Raw genomic sequence first — 20,168 nt, 5'->3', positions numbered from 1 at the left:
CAATGGCTGCGAGTGATCAACTGGTGACATCGGAGACATACAGCCATGTTCGTTGACTTTCTTATGTTGACATTTGGTTTGGTTCCCACACTCGTCCCCCCTCGGGATGAATCGTACAACACATTCTCAGCTCAGTGGTCACGTGCAATGAAAGACTTTCAATATAAAGCTTGATTCTGATTAAAGCTGTGTCGCAGTTTGGTCACTTTTGGTTTCACACAGGACACTAACAGCCGTCTTCCCATGTTTTTTAGAGCCATCGATCCACCCCAACACCTCCGTATGTGGACTTTCTTGCTCTTTAAACCGCATCACTGGACTTTGACGGCAAGTATCAGAGTCTGGGTTGGATATAATCCATTTGTTGATCCCTTAAATGTTCCTCTAGCGCCATCATCAGGTCAAAATGTCTCCAATAATTTGCTTTAAGACCTGCAAAACTAACGACAACCCCATCAGTGGTACTATACAGTGTTTAGAGCTAGTTAGCATTCAGGTCTTCGTGCTAAACATTAAACCTGCTGAACATCTCCGTGTTAGCATGCTGACGTTATCATTTAACTCAGAGCAGCTTGGCAGTGGCTGTGGACTCTTGTTCCTTGTTTCTCTCCAACATGAATAATTAAACTCAGGTCGAACGGCGCTGGAGAGATTCACAGAAAGAAAAAGAGAGGCCGGAGTCGATGGAAAGACGGGGATGAAGAAAAGGAAGCGAACGACGGAGGAGAGAGTAAAGGTGATGGATAGGAGAAGGTGGAGAGTGGATGTGAACAGAGAGGAGAGGAAGAGGAGAGGAAGAGGAGAGGAAAACTAGCCTCAAACCTAATTACACAGATTAATGTGGCGTGGAGAGAGCAGTTACCCAAATGGACTAAAAAGAGAGACTCTCTCTCTCTCTATCTCTTTCAGGCTCTCTCGCTCGTTCTCGTCAGGCAGGATGTGTCAGCACCATACTTTATCCTCTCTCCCCTCAGATCAGTTCGACTCAATGGCTTTTATTTTAATAAAGCTCACAGCGAAACACAATAACACCTCATGGGAAAGAAAAACCTCCTGAGTGGGCAGATTCTTTGAGGACTTTTAGGGACAAATTAGTGAAAAATGAACAAGAATCTGCCCCACAGAGTTGATTGATACGGTTTCAGTGTCATTGTCTGGAACTGGAAAGGAGATTAAGTGCGAGATCGAGACTGTTTGATGGATCGATGCATGAGTTCAAGACGCTGCACAGAAACCAGAATCCACTCGTTTTTATCCTCTGTTATCTGGAGGTAAACTGCTGCAACTTTTACCGCTGTTTCAACAATAAATCGCTGCAAAATTAAGGGTTTTTTTGGCCTATTTGAGGGGGCAGACAAACAGGAAACAGACACGTGATCGGTGCATCAGAGCACTCAGCCACAGTCTGGTTGTAGGCACTTTCTTTGGATTGTTGCAACATAAGTGTCTGATTTCAGGCTTTTTGAGGGTTTTTTTGCAGTGCAATTGCACAAGAAAGTGAGTTGTGTCAGAAAAAGAGACGTCATTTGTACTTCAGTTCAGTAATTTTATGATCCTAGGAGTCAGGACCACAAACAACACAAACACAAACACCAGTTAGTGCTTTATTACAGAGAAACCAGCTCGCGAGTTATCTGAAAGCTAATTTTAGCAGAAATTCCAATAAAAAATCAGTGACTTTGTCTTAAATTTATAGCTCCAGAAACATTTTTATCTTTATAATTTTCAGCTTCTTCATTTCCAACACTGGGACACGACGACTTTCTCTTAAACTGAGAAGTTTGAGTGGTTTTACTCTTAAAATAAGGACATCTGGTTCCTCTGCTGGGAGATTATCTAATCATTGTTAAATCGAGCTCAATATCAGCTGTAAGATCTTATTAAGACAAAGTTAGATACAGTTTCTTATTTTACGACAATGTTAATTATTAGGTAGTTAATGTTTCTTTTTAGACAAACGAGACTAATTTAGCAAAAACAAGTTGTTTTAACTTCTTTAAGAATCTTTTTTTTTTTTTACAGAAACTTTAAATGTTTAAAAAAGTTCATTAAAAGTTCAACGAACTAAAGTCTGTTTGAGTTTCTGTCGTTTCCAGTCTTCATTTGGTTTCACTGCTATTACCTCACCCCTCTGAGTGTGTGTGTGTGTGTGGTGTGTGTGTGTGTGTGTGTGTGTGTGTGTGTGTGTTGTTTTTGTTGTGTGTGTGTGTGTGTGTGTGTGTTTTTGTGTGTGTGTGTGTGTGTTTCTGTGTGTGTGTGTGATGAGTCATACTGTTGTTTTCAGTCTTTAGTTCCAGCGAGTGGTTCAGGGTGACAATGACACACACCACACACACACACACACACACACACACACACACACACACACACACAGGCTTTATTTCATGAATGGGGGGTTGGAGGACGCTGACACGCATCAGAGCACAACCACTGAAAGGAGACCTGCTCCTCCTCTAACTCCTCCTCCCTCTTCTTCACTTCCCTCCTCCTCTGTAGGTTCTCCCTCTCAATTCTCCTCATCTTCCTCCTCCTTCATGTCATCCTTCCTTCCTTCAGCCTCTCTCCTCCTCTTCCTCACGTCCCCGTTTTCACTCCTCGTCTACCTTTAATTCACCCCTCCTCCTCGTATTATTCTTCCACCTGTACTTGTTTTCTGTTACTCCCTTCCTCTTTTCCTCCTCCCTTACCTGCTCCTCTATCTCCTCCATCCTCTTCCTCTTTTCCTCTCTACTTTCTCCCTCTTCTCCCCTCATCTTCCTCCTCTCATTGTCCCCCCTCCTCTGCAGCTCATCCCTTCTCCTCTACCCTTCCTCTCATGATTCCTCCTCCTCCTTCCTCTGTCTTCTTTACTACTCTCTTCTTGTTCTCCTCCATCCTTCCTTCCTTTTGCCTCTCTCCTCCTCTTGCTCCTTCTCCCTGTTTCCACTCATCTACCTTTAATTCACGCCTCACTTCCTAACTCCTCCTCTTCCCTTTCTCCTTCTTCTTCCTCCTTCGAACTCCCTTCTCCTCCCATTTGTCCATCTCCATCTTCCTCTTTGCCTCCCACCAACTCCCCTTCTTCCTGCCCTCCTTTTTTCCCTCTTTCCCTCTCACACCCTCTCCTCCTCTTCCTTTTCATGCTTTCATTTCCCTTCAGGTCGAATTATTCTCTCTCTTTCTCACACACATTTTTCCACCACTTTCACACATTTTCACCTCCTTTTCTCCTCATTTCTTCCCCCCTTCCCCTCTCTCCCCCTCACTCACTCCTCCTTTTGCCATTTTCTTCTTCCCTGTCTTTCTCCCCTCTCCCCTCCTCTCCCCTCCTCTCCCCCTCCTCTCTTCCTCCCTCTGTTATTCCACCAGTCAACATTGATTAGATATCGAAGTTAATCCCAGATAAACTCCTCCACTTATAGCCCGCTCGCCTTGGCCAATCACGAAGCAGCTTGCTACCAGCTGAGGCTCCAAACTGCGTCCCGATTGGCCGCCGGAGCCGCACGCCGCCGCACGGGCACGCCACACGTCCGAAAATAAGCAAGCGGGGATGGGTGAGCGGGAAATTAATTTGACAGGTAGTGCTGAGAGCCTGATACAACACACACACACATCCCTTAACCCATGACATATACATAAGCTTACTCACGAGTACACACACACACACACACACACACACACACACACACACTCATACACACACACACATACACACACTCACACTCACACTCACACACACACACACACACACACACACACACACACGCACACATCCCTTAACCCATGACATATACATAAGCTTACTCACGAGTACACACACACACACTCACACTCACACTCACACACACACACACACACACACACACACATGCTTACTCACCCATGTAGCTTAGCATGAAGAGGCACACAAAGGCTGTATGTACACACACACACACACACACATATACAGACTGAAGGAACACGGTGCATTCAAGGACCGGTTGAAAAACGCATGTTATAGTAGATGCACATAAAATTGTACAAACGTACACTGTAAAGGAAGAAAATTGTAAAATAAATACAGTAATTTTCTATAATTAAAATATATTTATTTAATTTTACATAAAATCTTTTAATAAATAATTTTTTTTGTCCTTTTAATGTTTAATTAAAGATATTTACACTGTAAAAACAATGCAGTGATCTATAAATGCAGGTGAACTCTGCTATAATACAAATAATCAGACTTACATTTACAGCAGAGTGCTGTTATTAGATTTTTATTATTTTAATCTGAATTTTAAAAGTTATATAACTGTAATAAAAGTCATTATCTGTGAGATTACAGTAATTATTGCTGTTTACACTGATAACAACTGTATTTGGACAGTTTACCAATGCTTATACACTGATAAACAACATTTATTCAGTGTTTCTGTGGTGAAAACTTCCAGAATTATACAAAATATCTGTCAATTAACAAACAAATCCATGTAAAATTACACAACAAATACTTTTTATTAAATAAACTTTTATAAAATATCTGCGAAAATAAATTTGCAAATGTATTTTAATGTTTTATGGTGAAAAAAGGACATTTTCTTTAAATAAGCATTAATTTTATGATTCAGTATTTTTTCACATTTTATATTAACGTGAATTCACAGGATATTTTTGTAATTTTATGAATTTTTTCATGTTTTTAAAGTTTTTTTTATATATTATATGTTATATTATATATTTATATATTGAATATATGTTTTACATATGAACACTGTAAAACAACAGCCTCCCCACTAAGTATTAGAAGTATGAATGTGGTATTTATTCCAAAATAATCACAATATTAACAGTATTTGTTATAATGTATAAATGATCCATAAGGTAAATAATATCACTGTGTGTGAAGGAAGGTTATTGATCTGATCCCGGCTTTATAAGTTATGTTTTTAATGTATTTCACTGTTTAAGTACAATTAAAAAAAGGCCACATTTTGACAGCTGATGGTCAAGCAGCATTGGGGGAGAAAGGAGGAGAATAAGAGGAGCGGTGGAAAGGATTTTCTGTTTTCAGATAAGAGGATTTTAAAGTATGGAGCAAAGATATGAGGGTATAATATATATATTGTGCAGCAGAAATTATAATCCATAACTTTACTGTCTTATTCTTAAAGCTATCTGAACTTAACCAAGCAGGTTTTCTTTTAACCACGACCATGAAATTAAAGTCAAGATTAATAACCTCCTCCCTTTTTTGGTTTCTTAATGCCTTTATTTGACGGACAGTTGAAGATAGACAGCAGGAAATGGTGGTTGATCTCCATTTCATGTGGAAGTGATTTAAAAATGCTAATATGAATCATTTACAGTTTAGAAGGCACCAATGAACAGTATCGCAATAGAAAGGTTGGACGGAAATGGCTAAATCAATTTTGCAAAACATTTTTATTGAAGTGTTTTTGTGTTATTTTTCTGAAATAGACGCTTTATGGGAGTCGGAAACACTTTATCTGAATCTGAACATTTAAGTTGGCACATAAAACTAACAGAAATATCATATTTCCCACCCTGTTTTTCACCATTTAAGCTTCTTCTGGCACTTTTTAATCACTGCTTATCTTAATGAACCAACTCCCAATAACTGCATATCGGTTCTGGATGGTAACAAACATACATTCACATTTTCTTTTGCTTAATTACCTTAAATTCTGTGAAAAATTGCGATACATTTGGATGGAAACACTGCTAATGTTTTACAGCTGATAGGTCCACCTGATCAGAGTAGATGCAACGTTTTTAGCTCTATAATTAGATTAGATTATACATACTTCACTATCCCCCCTCAAATCCCTCTCCCTCAGTGGGTGTAGGTACATGCTCTGAAGACAAATTCACTGGTATTTAATCAGTAAAACCTCGCTCCCATTACCCCTTAGCAAAAGACTTTTTTTTTTTTTTTTTAACATGGCAGCCAAGAGAAATCAGGTCAAATTATGATAAATTTGGCCCATTTTCACAAGCTACTAGTGCATGGCAGGGCTAGTGAGCGAGCAGCCAATTTGTTTAATATAGTTACCATCTATTCGTATCCCCAACAGCATTTACTATCCTTAACACTGCTTACAGATATACATGAACTATTCCCAGCATTTAATATACCCAACATTTATTAGTCCTGTTAACTCAACACCAACAACACTATTGGGTATCCCCGTTGCCATTTTACCATTTATAAGCTTTCTATCCCTGTAATATTCTTATTTTACTATTCTACAATCCTTATTAACCAAACACATTTAACATTTTGTATTCCTCACAAACACATATTAACAATTTACTATCCCCAACACCATTTACTAGTTACTCTAAGCCAAAAAAACATTTGTTGTCCCCAGCACCATTTATCATCAAATACCTATAACGCTGACCCAACAACAACTGTTTTCCCTAATTCAATGCACCATCCCAACCCAACCTGCCAGTTACCATTTATGAGCCCTAACACTATTTGGCATCCCCATTGCCATTTACTAGATCACTTTACTATTGGGTACGCCCATCGCCATTTACCACAGACTATTCTTATTTTACTATTCTACAATGCTTATTACCAAAACACATTTACCATTTGGTATCCCCAACAAATACATATTGTTAAAAATGTACTATCCCCAATATTATTTACCAGTTAAATGACCCCCAAACAACTCTTCTCCCTAGTTCAATTCATCATCCCAACCCAATCTGTCAATTACCATTCATGAGCCCTAACACCATTTGGTATCCCAATTGCCATTTACCATTTTTAAGATCACTTTCAGTCACTAAGCCCCATTTATTATCACATAATACCACCTTTTAACAGCATTATTTATCCCACATTTACCATCTTTAATACCATTGTGGATGCCTACTGAACTATTTACTATCCCTGACATCATTTGCTATCCCCAGCCCACAAAGTCGTACCAAAGCCATTTACAATCCCCAAGGCCTTAACCATTTATAATATTATTTTCTATATCGGCTCACTATCCCTGACACTGTTTGCTATCCCCGGCACCATTTTATCACTCATAACACCATAAACCCATCCTAACTAACTCATCTCCCGAAGTCAATTTAGCGTCAGTTATAATTTATGAGCTCTCACACCATTTGGCATCCCCATTGCCATTTACCAGATCACTTTACTATTGGCAAATATATATTATTATACACAACCCAAAAGCCATTTACAATCCCTTTTCACTCAACACTGTAATACCAGCTCACTATCTTTAACACCATTTATTATATATATATACTCTCCCCAACACAAAGCTTATCACCATTTTCTATCCCTAACATCCGTCTGTTTATCTGTCTGTCTGTATCTGTCTGTCTGTCTCTCTGTCTGTCTGTCTGGTGTATCCATCTCTTTTCCTCTTGTCTGTCTGACACCCTAATGACTGTTATTTATTGCCCAGCAGCCCCTGCTTTAGCCAGGCATGCCAAGGCTTGTCGCTCTGTCCTCAGGCAAACTCTCTCTTTCATTACCCCCTCGTTCTCACTTTCTCTCCCTCTCTTTTTATGCCGCTGTCTGGCACTTTCTCTGTCTCATTTCTTCCTCTGTCTTGCCTTCTGTCTTGCTGTTTTTTCCCTGTCGCTCTGCATCCTCTGTTGGGTTTTTTTGTACTCGGCCTGTGTGGCTGATTACTCTCACACTGCTGTCACCAGAGGCAGAGGACTCTCTCTCTCTAGACACCTCTCTGTCTGGTGACATCCAGACGACATTGGACTGTGTATGTCTGAGTTAGCGCTTGTGTGCATGTGGTGGTACGAGTGTGTGTTTGTTCTCTTTGTCTAGATAGATGGATGGATAGATATATTCCTACGTTATCATTCAGCTTCTGCAGGAAAATAAAGGCTGTTTTCACAAGTGACTGGATGTTAAAGGAATGGGTGCGGAGGTCAAATGAGAGGGAAATAAGATAGAGAGAGCGACTTGAGAGGGAATTAAAGATGAAACCATGTTGGCATGTTTGTCAACTTTGCCCCAAAGCTTCCTACGAGTTGCGTGCGTGTGCGAAATTACAGCCACTTTCAGCCGTGGAGCCTAATTAGCCTTCAACAGCACACTCATTAGTCTGGTTTCCACTACGAGGCCAGAAAGACGTACGCTCTGGTTTTCACTGCAGGGCCAAAAAGTGAGACGCTCCAGTGTCCATTAAAAGGTCAAAGTGGGAGAGTCCATTCTCCACTGGTGGATCAGAGTCTGGGTTTCTAAACTATGGGATCAAAACGTAGCTGGGATAGCCTCGATAATATCGTGTCAGTGCCATGTTTTGCCTCGCAAAAGTACATGAAGTGTGTAGGAAGGTGCAGAACCAGCAGTAAAGAGCGGCAAAGTGCAACTCTTGGAAGAGGTAGACTCTAGATTTCATGACTTTGGACAAAATCTGAAAAGACAGCTTAACTTCTAGCTAGCTTATAGAATGTCATGAATGTGCTTCTAGTGACTCTACAAGCTCCAGCGGACTCTCAGTTTCCAGCATTACATTTTATGACTTGCTTAGGACTTAAAACTCCAAGTTTGGGGCTTGAATTAGGACTTGTCAGTCTTGACTTGGGACCAATTTGCAGTGTGTTGTTACCTCAACAGACTATATAAACTATATTATCTACATTTAGTAGCTTTTCCGGTTAGAAATGTTTCTTACCTGTTGGAGATTTGTCCAATAAAGACCTTCACCGCCACTGCTTCCTCCTCTTCTTCTATCAGTTCATGCTGAAATCTGCAATCACAGTAATTAACACAAACAGCAGTCTTTGTAAACCTTTCCGAGTCAGATGAAGTTTTTCCAGTCACTCTCTCTGGCCTACAATAACACAATCCCCAGGGAATTAAAATCAAACCTCGACCTCAAACAAACCAACTTCATTACAAATATATAAACACCTCAGGGACTTTCTTTCCCCTGAAGTCATTTTCTCAGACACAGCTTACTGCCCGGCTGTGTATCTGTCCTAACAAGTTCCACCAGTTCAAATCTCACCAAACACAACCTTCCAGCTCCAACCTCAAAGGCCGTATTATAATATTCCCTAAAAATGCCAACTTCCTGGCTAGTTAGTGATGATCTGAACAGACTAGCGTGCATATTTCAGAAGAACTCTGTGTTTTTATTGTGGCTCTGCTCCCAAACAGGGTTTTATTCTCTGCATGTGACCCATCCTAAGAACTCGGAGCAGAGGGACTGGCTCCAGATCTAAACCAGGGTTCGTGGTCAAAGGCGTCGACTGGAGAATTACCAAACATACGTGTTATGATGGTGGAGGAAACCAACGCAAACTCCAAACAGAAAGGCCCTGCCCCAGCCGGGATTCGAACCCAAGATCTTCTCACGCTCAAATTCCACCAGAGCTGATCGGGTCCGTGGCCCACTCACCAGTCAGACACAGAAACAACAGTGAGAATCCGGGCCATTTTCAAAATAAAAGTCAACAATGTCGGACAGGCATTTGATGAAGATGTGCAGATCATTGGAGCCAAACCGTGTCGTAGACACGACGTCTTAAAGCCGTGACCGGTGGACTTTCAGGGTTACTGTGGGGCAACAGTGCTAACCTCTGAACCACCGTGCCTGACAGAAAAATAATCTACTAGACTACTTCGATTAAATTGTTAAAGTAATTTTTTATGCAAAAATGGAAGAAAATGCTCTTTCAGCATCTTGAATGTGGAAATTTCCTGCTTTTATTTCATATCAAAGGTCCAATGTGTAGGATTTAGTGTAGTTCCAGGTTGTAAAACACACAGAAAAAACACCCCTCTCTGGATCCAGTATTTGGTTTGTCCGTTCGGGCTACTTTACAACATGGTGGTTCAACATGGCGGACTCCACCAGAAGAGGACCCGCTCTCTCTGTAGATTAAAACGTCTCATTCTAAGGTAACAAAAACACAATGATTCTTATTTCCAGGTGATTAAAACATACCTGTGAATATTATATAATATTTCAGACAATCTTCCTCAATGTTTCACACTGGAGCTTTAGACTGAATAAGACAAGACATTTAAAGACCTTGGACTTTGAGAAAACAAAACTACACTAAAAGAATAATTGATAAATATAGAAAATAATAATCTGATTCACTGAAAACGAAAGCAGCACAGCTAACGTACAGTATGAGTGCATATATATGTGTGTGTGTGTGTGTGTGTGTAGGTGTTCCTGGTCTCAAAGCCTCATTAGGTGAGCATATGGAGTGATCTGCAGTCGGTCCAGCGGTGATGTGGAGCAGAAACGAGTCTGACTCAGCACTCCTGCCGCTGAATTACAGCTGGAGGTTTTTCTTTTCTCTTTTCTTAATACGACGGACTCGATGAACTAAAACTCGCCCGACTCCCCTTCACACGTATCGGCCGGCGGAGGATTTTATGTCGTCTTTAAAAAGGTAGAAATTGAACGGCTTTGATTAACCTTTTTTTTTCTTGCGGGCAGGACATATCAACCTGTTACTGAGCAGATCTACAGGAGGAGGTTTGGTGCTTTGCTCAAAAGCACATGGACAGTGGATCTTTTAAGCAGTTGGTGCAGGGATTCAGGCCTACAACCCTCCAGATGTCACCAGATCATGGGCCTGCAAAGCTTTAGAAATGAATCCAATTAGCATATTTAATAGATTATGGGATTTTTATGAGGTAGAAGGACTTTTTAAAGATTTTAATGTGGAAATTAGAGGCTTTGAATTCAATTTACAGTTAGTCCAGTTGAAAAAGTGTTTTTTAACCCTTTAAGATCACGTCCTCGGTTATATTGTTCCCACATTTAAAGATAATTAACAAAAACTCAATTTCTTTGTATTTTTATATCAACATTTGATCATTTTGTCTTCCTGTAAAACAAATGGACGCGTGCTCACGTAAGCATGAACTAACTTCAACTTTTAGCGACACAGAGCGCAGATTCATTAGTTAGCTAGCTAGTACAAACACACAACTTTATCAGAGATTTTGGGTGAAACTGGATTTTATGGAGAAATCAGACAAACAGAATGTAAAGATATCAGGTACGAAAACGTCTCCTCATCTCCTGCTTTACTCACTCCATCATTATCGTCCTCTCGGGAGAACAGAGGAGGAATCAGGAGGCTGCTGGTTGTCGGGTTGAATCATCATCAGAATCAGACTTCAGACATCCCTCTCCCTCCCCCCCCTCTCTCTCTCTCTCTCTCTCTCTCTCTGTCCCTCTCTCTCTCTCTCTCTCCCTCTCTGTCCCCTCTCTCTCTCTCTGTCTCTCTCTCTCTCTCTCTCTCTCTCTCTCTCTCCCTCTCTGTCCCTCTCTCTCTCTCTCTCTCTCTCTCTCTCTCTCTCTCTCTCTCTCTCTCTCTCTCCCTCTCTGTCCCTCTCTCTCTCTCTCTCTCTCTCTCTCCCTCTCTGTCCCTCTCTCTCTCTCTGTCTCTCTCTCTCTCTCCCTCTCTGTCCCTCTCTCTCTCCCTCTCTCTCTCTCTCTCTCTCTCTCTCTCTCTCTCTCTCTCCTCTTTGTCTCTCGCTCAAACCTGTTTCAGTTCAGTTTGAATGATGATTGTGCAGGAAAATGTAAAAGAATCTGTATATTTCATAGATTATGGAATTTCTAAAGAAGGAGTATTTATAGGTTTATTGATTTTAATGTGGAGATTATAGTTTTTTTTTAGCCTATCAGACACACGTTGTTGTTCCAAGCAGATTATTTGTATGTTGTATATCAACATTTTCAGGTAGTTTGACGACGTAGATGTAGCGGCATCCGGAGTTACTCAACCGGTTGAAAAGACAAAAAACGAAAAAACAGAAAAACAACGTAAAGTTCAGGTGAAAGAGAAATCAGAGCTGTTTGCCTTCGCAGATTTACGTTAGCTGCATTACTGTTGGCGACAGTTAGCTTCTTTTTAGCAACAAGTCCATCTGGAAATCTTCTGTGTGGCTGACAGCTGAAGACTGATTGACGGGTGAATGTGAGGATATTATTGGTTGAAATCAGTTAGTTCATGCTGACGTAAACACGCGTCACATTGTGTTTGACAGGAAGACACAATGATTGGATTTTAATATAAAAACACAGTTTTTGTGACATATTGGAGCATAAATTGTTAACGATGGAAACAATATATCACAATAATATCTGAACTTTAAAGAAGTTGGATGAATCTCCAGCGAACGGAGGATCGGTTTGAATTTAGCCGGCTCAGCGTGAACGTCTCCATCTTCTCTCCGTTCGCTCTGAGTGGTTGAAAGAAGGAGGAAGAGGAGGGGGGGGGTGCTCCTCCTCCTCCTTCATCCTCCCCCCCTCTTACTGCTCGCCCTGATGCTTTGCCCCCATTGTTCTCCTGCCTTCCACACACACACACACACACACACACACACACACACACACTGGCACTAAACAATGCCTGAAACGTGAATGGAGCAGCCACCACAGGGAGAGTTGTAAGCTGTTGGCGCCCAGACCTCTCTCTCTCTCTCTCTCTCTCTCTCTCTTTCTTACTGTTTGTCTATATCTCTCACCCATCTCCCCCTTCACACACACACACACACACACACACACACACACTCCTCATATGAAAACCTCTCGCGCTCAGTCCTCCAGCGAGTAAATTAACCCCCAGAAGAAGATAATTTTTCTCCCCTTCTCTAAACCCTCTTCACTGGGGGATGAAATTTTTAGGGAGGGTGGGTGAGGAGGAGGAGGAGGGTGGTGGGTGGGTCTTTGTGGTTGCTAGGGGCAACCATAGGGGAGTAAGCGAGGTGGAAGGCGTCCTGTGCGTGTGTGTGTGTGTTGGTAAGGGCGCGCGTGCGTGTGAGGACCTGCCAGCGTCCCGTTGCGCGACCCCTCGCGCCAATTTCATCTCACACAATTGGCTGAGGAGAGAGAGAGAGAGAGAGAGAGAGAGACGCAGACGCGCAAAGGAGCAAGAGGGAGAGAGAGAGAGAGAGAGAGACAGACAGTGAGAGAGAGACCTAGACACAGACGTAGAGAGAGAGAGAGAGAGAGAGAGAGAGAGAGAGGGAGGATGGTTGGGAGGATTTAGCCCCGGCAGCGTCTTTTCCCGTCCAACACAACAAGCTTATTACCTTTCTCTCCACGCGCTTTTGGAAACGGATTTACGCGCACGAACGGAGGTTTGTTTCTTTTATTTCTCTTTTTCTGTCCATCTCACCTGCTGTTTGCATCCATCTCTCGCCTCCGATGCTTTGGTTGGGGAGGTGTGTGTGAAGAGAGAGCAGAGAGAGGGAGAGAGAGAGGGCGGTTGGGGGGGTTGGTTGCTGGTTTATTCTCTCAGGTTTTATTTGCTCCCGTCGATCTACAGGTCGCGGGAATGCGTTTAATGGCGATTAGCTGGCGGGTAATTACGGTCAAATGAACCTGCTGGTTGCAGGAGGAGGCGGCTGAGAGTGGGGGGGTCCTGTTGCAGGAGAAGGGGGCTTGTTTTTTGTCGCGGTTGGAGGGTCTCCGGCGGCGGCGGAGGGGGACAATGAGCGGGGCTGTTGTGTGGCGGCGTTGCGCGCCGTGCCCCCCCCCCCCAGATAAAACCGTCTGCTTCTGGATGCAAAATATTAAAACCATCAATATGTAGTGGTTTAATATCGATGGAGGGGGGGGTCACTCACATGGCCCGGATCAATCACACTCCGGCTCTGTGCGCAGCTTCTGGAGCAACAGCGGGAACATTTGCGCATTTTTACGCATTTTCTGCGCGTTATTCCGGACAAGTGGGTTCTGTCTCAGTGTCACATGGAGCCGCGGAGAGGCGCGCGGGTCTGTACGGTTAACGTGCAGCTGACATGTGTGTCATCTGTCCGCGTGCGTGGAGGATAAAATACCCCCCCCCAAAAAAAAAAAAAAAACAAACAAAAAACACATAAACATCCAGAGGAAGTTGTTTATGCGCCTCGACAACAATAACAACAATAAACAGCAATAAAACCGGAGGATATTACACAATGCGCGCGCAGAGAGAGAGAGAGAGAGAGAGAGAGAGAGAGAGGGGATGAAATGGGGTTGAGGGGGGTGAGGAAGAGGAGGGAGAGGAGAGAGGGGAGGGGGTCTCAGCCATTTTCGATGAAGCGCGTGTAAAAGCGCACGCACATGGCGGGCAGAGCTTCAGTGTTTACACCGACAACACAAAGAAAACATCAAAACAACCGATTCCTATCGATTAACCAGAGATCGATCAACGACCGTTAAAGTTAAAGAGAGAGAGAGAGAGAGAGAGAGAGAGAGAGAGAGAGCACAAACAGCTTCATCACTGCAGCTCCACAGTTCATCCTCATCATCATCATCCTCATCCTCATTACTATTATTGTTATTATTATTATTATTGTTGTTATTATTGTTATTATTATTATGGTCTGCAGTGACTGAGAGGTGGAGGGGGGAGGATTCCTCCCTCTCCCCCCCCCACAATAGACAACGAGGCTGCTTGTTGGGAATTTGGCGCTTCACTTGTTTTGCTCAATGAGGAATTCACAGTCTCTCTCTCTCTCTCTCTCTCTCTCTCTCTCTCTCTCTGGTTGTTGTTGTTGTTGTTGTTGTTGTTTTCGTTGAACCCCTTCACTCGCTGCTCTTTTTGCCTCCATTGATTATTGCCCCCCATATCGGCTGATTGATGATTGAACTGATCATTGAACACACACACACACACACACACACACACACACACACACACACACAGTCAGTCCATTGTTCACGCTGATGTAAAAAACTGCTTTAAATCGATCGATTGGGTTCGATTAACCGGCTGATGAAGTAAAAGAAGGCTCGTTATTGTGTGTGTGTGTGTGTGTGTGTGTGTGTGGTTCAGTGCACACACACACACACACACACACACACACACACAGGGTAATAATCTGCCTGTATTGTGCTGCACAGTGTGTAAAATCTAACGTAAACATATATAAAAAATAATAGTTTTTATTTATTTTATTGTGTTGAGCAGAAAGCAGGAAACTCGTCGCCATATTAGGAGATTTTTTTGCCCCCCAAAATGGAGGGGGGAGAGGGGGGAGAGAGGGGGAGGAGGCTCAGTGGAGCTCATTAGCAATGCAAATTACTGGGTTTTTTTTTTCTTGGGCACCTGCTGTCTCGAGCATGCGCGCGCGGATGGCTGGCTTCCTCCTCCTCCTCCTCCTCCTCCTCCTCGGGAGCGCGCATCCTCCTCCTCCTCCTCATCAGAATTATGTCCGCGGCGCGCGCACGCTATCGGAGCTTTAACGGATATAAAAATAAAAAAAATAGAAGCAGAAGAGCTCGAGCTCCTTGAAAGAGGCTCTGTGAGTCTCGCGAAGGGAGAAATGGGTCAATACAGATACAGATGATTAGTAATCAATGAAAGAGATAATCAATATTTACTGAAGATATAAATTTGAAGTAAAAATGAAACATTTTATATTTAATTTAGTTCGATCCAGAGTCACATTATTAATACAAAGTATTAATCACAAATTATTGACATTCGATCAATATATTGATCAGATCACAGAGCGGTGGAGCGTAAATAAAATCTTTATACTGAGCAGAAGTTTTACTTTACTTTATTACACTACATTTATTTAGTTACTTTTGTGCAGATTCACATTATTGATCACAAATTATTGACTTTTTAAGTATATTTTAATAAATATAACACGTTTAATTTAAGTAAAATAAAGTTGATTTAACTCAAAACTTGTTGAAACTGTTTATGTTAAACATTTTTTTATTTTATAGCTTTTGTAATTTTTATTTGAACTCTGAAAACAAAATAAGTTGTAAAAAATTATTAATGAGGAATGTTTCTGTAATTTATGACTAAATATAGTTTGTGTTACTTAAAAATGTCCATTTAATCAATTTTAACAGTTTTTCAGAGTTAAAATAACTTTACATTATTTTTTACACTTTGGTTTTACTACTTTTACCTAATTAAAATATCTGATTACTTTAAGTCTAATATTTTAAATTAAATGCTGCAAAACAGAATTTTATAACGTTAATAATAATTAAAGGGGGAGTCGACTGCTACATTAGCAGTTAGCTAACAGCAGCAGAGTTTTTTGTAATTTCTTTGTCATAAATTGTTAAATATGGAAACAATATAACTGAGGATTTAATCTTAAGGGTTAAAATTACATTTTTAATTTCACCTAAACTTTACTTTGAGCTCTAAATTAAATATTGTGGAATAAAAACAACAATATTTCCCTTTAAAATGTTGTAAAGTACAAGTATGAAGTGTTCCTGATGAAGGTTGTACAGACGCAAACATCATAAATATAAATATAATCATCATCTGCTCTGTATATATATATATATATGATCACTTCCTGGTCTGTGGACAACTTCTCATCAATGCGAATAACAAATAAAACGTTAAATACGTTTAACTGCTTCAATAACAATCTGCTTTACGGACTTTTTGTCGCTGTGGTCAGAAGAGAAGGACCAGTTTCACTCGTCCACTACATATTTTATAAGGTCAGAAGAAAAGGAGGGAAGAATGATCGAGTTCACAATTATTATTATAAAAATGATCTACATCTTCTTATATGTCACAGCGAGGAGGTTATAACATAACAAAAAGGGTTCAAGGAAAGAGGAAGAGGTGAGTGGAAGGCAGGAGGAAGAGTGTAAAGAGAGGGATGGGAGGACAAATTAAAGAGACAATAAAAGAGACAGAAGATTAAAGAGGAAACAGAAGAAATAGACGAGGTTAACGAGGTAATGGAAGCTCATTTCTGCCATAAAAAGATTCTTTAAGTCCAAATAATGAGAAACTTTATCAATATTCTGAGATATTGGGTCAATATTCTGAGATATTGGGTCAATATTCTGAGATATTGAGTCAATATTCTGAGATATTGAGTCAATATTCTGAGATATTGAGTCAATATTCTGAGATATTGGGTCAATATTCTGAGATATTGAGTCAATATTCTGAGATATTGGGTCAATATTCTGAGATATTGAGTCAATATTCTGAGATATTGAGTCAATATTCTGAGATATTGGGTCAATATTCTGAGATATTGGGTCAATATTCTGAGTCAATATTCTGAGATATTGGGTCAATATTCTGAGATATTGAGTCAGTATTCTGAGATATTGGGTCAGTATTCTGAGATATTGAGTCAATATTCTGAGATATTGGGTCAATATTCTGAGATATTGAGTCAATATTCTGAGATATTGGGTCAATATTCTGAGATATTGGGTCAATATTCTGAGATATTGGGTCAATATTCTGAGATATTGAGTCAATATTTTGAGATATTAGGTCAGTGTTTGAGATATTAGGTCAGTATTTTGAGTTTCTCATTATTACAACTCACAGAATCCATTTTTCCGTCACATGGTCAGAAATGAGCTTCCACAGGAGACAGACGACAGTGAAGTCGACGAGAAAGGAAAAAGCAGTGAGGGGACAAAATGGAGGATGTGAGGAAGGTGGACAAGTGAAGACAGGAGACAGTGAAGGAGAGGAAGGAGGACAGGGGTCAACTTCAGGAGGAGGAAAACAGAAAGAATAGAGAGGAGGTGATGGAGGAGAACATTTAAAGGGAATTAGAAGGAGAGGAGGAAATGAATATGGGGACAAATATGAAAGAATGAAAAGACTTGTAGACAAAACGAAACCAAAAGAGTTAAAAATGATGAAATAAAACTGGACTAACACAGAAACATGGAGCTGGTAAAGCAGGAGGACGAGGAGGAGGAAGAGGAGGAGGCCAGCGGTGGCTGTATGGACGTTGAACATGGCGCCCGCTGTGGCGAGACAAGGAGGAAATTGTTCAGTAATGTACATCCTCCTCCTCCTCCTCCCATCACATGCACATCATGAGGGGTTTTTAGGTTCTGTGAAACGCATAAAATCAGCGTGAAGAAACCATTAACTCCAGTCCCGCTGTCCTTCGTGTGGACGTCTTCGCCTCACCTCAGCCCGACGGAGGTCACATTCAGCCCGACGGAGGTCACATCTGTACACGTTTCTATGATTAAAGAGTTACGATGGTGCAAAAACAGTCAAATGGAGTCCGAAATGATAAGAAATGTTAATATTTGGAGGTTAAATATCTGAGAGAAACCGGAGTTGGTGATTGTTGAAACAGTTTTATTCTGTTTCTGTCCACTTTAATGAAGTTACGATGATCTGAAGGTAAAATGAGTGTTTGTGTCTCTGCAGTCTGGTGCAGAGTGATAGTGATATTATGGTTGAACTAAAGGTCTATCTCTGTAGGGATCCAGTGTTGGTGATTGTTGGAAAGACTAACTTTTGTTTCTGTCCCATTGTTTTGTTGAATCTACTCTAAGTGCGACATCCAGTAGCAAGGGAAGTTTTAACCTTTAACCTTCAAAGGGCCGTGCCAAAATTTCCCCCAGCTCACCGACAAACCAACTCGACTTGTGATTGAAGTTTCTAGCCACTCATTAAACACTCTGCTTTTCCCCTTAAGGTTAATGTTTTATATCATAAACTGTTTATGATGCTAGCTGAGGTTTATATGTTAAAATAAAACACTGCAGGAAACGCTGCATACTGGTGTTTACTGTTCAGCCCTTAAACTCAGAATCACTCATATTTTTATTACTGTTGGTCATTTTCAGCAGTTTTTAGACGGATTTCTAACCTTACAGACAGTTTTCTCCTCCAATGTGCTCATAATAAATCAGCTCGAGCTACGTAATCCATCACAGCGAGCTTCATATCTGCTGTTATTTTTGTCAAATGTACGTCACCGGCAAGACAGATTGTGAAAGTCTGTTCACACGTAACAGTAACATAACTCTGACATGATGGCGTTCGATGTGATGGATCATGCAGTTACAGAGAAATGAAGGGAAAGACATTGGCTGCCTGAAAGGTGTAACATCTAAATTGGGATATGTGTTGGGAAACTGCCAGCGTGTGTTACATGATTGGTAATTAATGAGCTAAAAAAGCACCTGGATAGATAAAGAAAGTGTCTCTCTGGCACTCGTTGAAGCCATTTTCTTGTGTAGACACAAGGGTTTTTGTGGACGTACCGCTGCATCAGCTGAAGTAATTTTGTACAATTTCCTGTAATTCAGACTCAAATAATCCTCAGGAAACCTTGATAACTTGACCATAAGTTAACATAAACATCTAAAAGTCAGAACAAAAGATATTTCACAAATATCTGCAAGTTTTATTCGTGGAAATGCAGCTTTCTGAGTCTTCAGTATCTCCCAAGATACACTTGATTAGTAAAACATAAATATAAATGACTGAATTTTGATGACTTGTTGAACGATATGTAATTTCTGCCGCTAGTTGGTCTCTCACATCAAAACAATAACACAAGAGGAGGTTTGATGACGTGGTGAAGTAGCGTGGGATCATTGGAGTTGCGGAGGTCAGTTCCTCCAGAATTTTGCTTCTTTTTTTGGGATGTTTTAGGAATTTTTTTGCAATTAAATTGCAGGAGAAAGCTTTAAATCAAACAATAGTTATGATTTTTTTGTATAATTCATAATAAAATCTCTAGTAGTTTGGCGACGTATGGCTCACAGGGACTGCTAAGATTGGTAAAAACTACAGTGATTGGACAAAATTGCAAGATCAGGCAGAATTCACAGGAATTAGTTGAATTTCCTTGTTGCAGTTGCAACATCGGGGGCTGCGCGCCGAGCTGCTGTTAACGTTAGCTCAGCTTGTTTCTCTGATAACGTAACTTAAACCAGACATTAACAGACTGAGGCGAAAGCTAACAGGTCCCTAGTTATGATATCACGCTAACAGCCTGAGCCGAGGTGCTGCTAACAGGTGATTTGAAGATGCATTTTCAGCATTTTCTGATGTTTGTTAGCTTTATTAAAGATAATCATCATCAGATTGACATCTTATTGGATATTGAAGTTAACAGTTTTGGTGCAACTTGGCTGCGCGTTACAGAAGATCCACCAACGGCAGTCGGAGAGCTTGAAACGACGGCGCTCGAGCTCAGCGAGAGATTATTTGACCAGAAAATAAAATATCTGCTGGAAAGACTTAGAGAGATAACATCAAATCGGTATTAAGCTACACAGACAGATAGCGTGGCCATGGATAAAATATTTAGCTGGCTTTCCAAATCAGCCTTCCCCCCCACCCACCAACCACCAACCACCCTCCTCCTCATCGCTCTGCATGTGTGTTTCCCCCCCAAATCCTAACCGGCATGCCTGTTCGCTGTGGAAAACAGGGTC

At 41.0% G+C, this 20,168-nt stretch overlaps 2 protein-coding genes across 2 annotated transcripts in view; both read left to right on the top strand.

The window, feature by feature from the left end:
- Window positions 1–20,168, top strand: part of capns1b (calpain, small subunit 1 b) — a 161,682-nt gene that overhangs the window by 74,920 nt on the left and 66,594 nt on the right. The gene's annotated exons all lie outside the window — the stretch shown is intronic.
- Window positions 12,873–20,168, top strand: part of si:ch211-137a8.4 (retinitis pigmentosa 1-like 1 protein) — a 35,485-nt gene continuing 28,189 nt past the window's right edge. Inside the window, exon 1 of the mRNA XM_051399648.1 lies at window positions 12,873–13,105. The gene's annotated coding sequence lies outside the window, so the exon portion shown is untranslated. The remainder of the gene's footprint in view (window positions 13,106–20,168) is intronic.

This window comes from Dicentrarchus labrax, unplaced genomic scaffold (genome assembly GCF_905237075.1).
Source record: "Dicentrarchus labrax unplaced genomic scaffold, dlabrax2021, whole genome shotgun sequence".
NCBI classification, from domain to species: domain Eukaryota; kingdom Metazoa; phylum Chordata; class Actinopteri; family Moronidae; genus Dicentrarchus; species Dicentrarchus labrax.
Note: the sequence above shows the minus strand (reverse complement) of the source record. Positions and strands in the feature narration are given on the sequence as shown.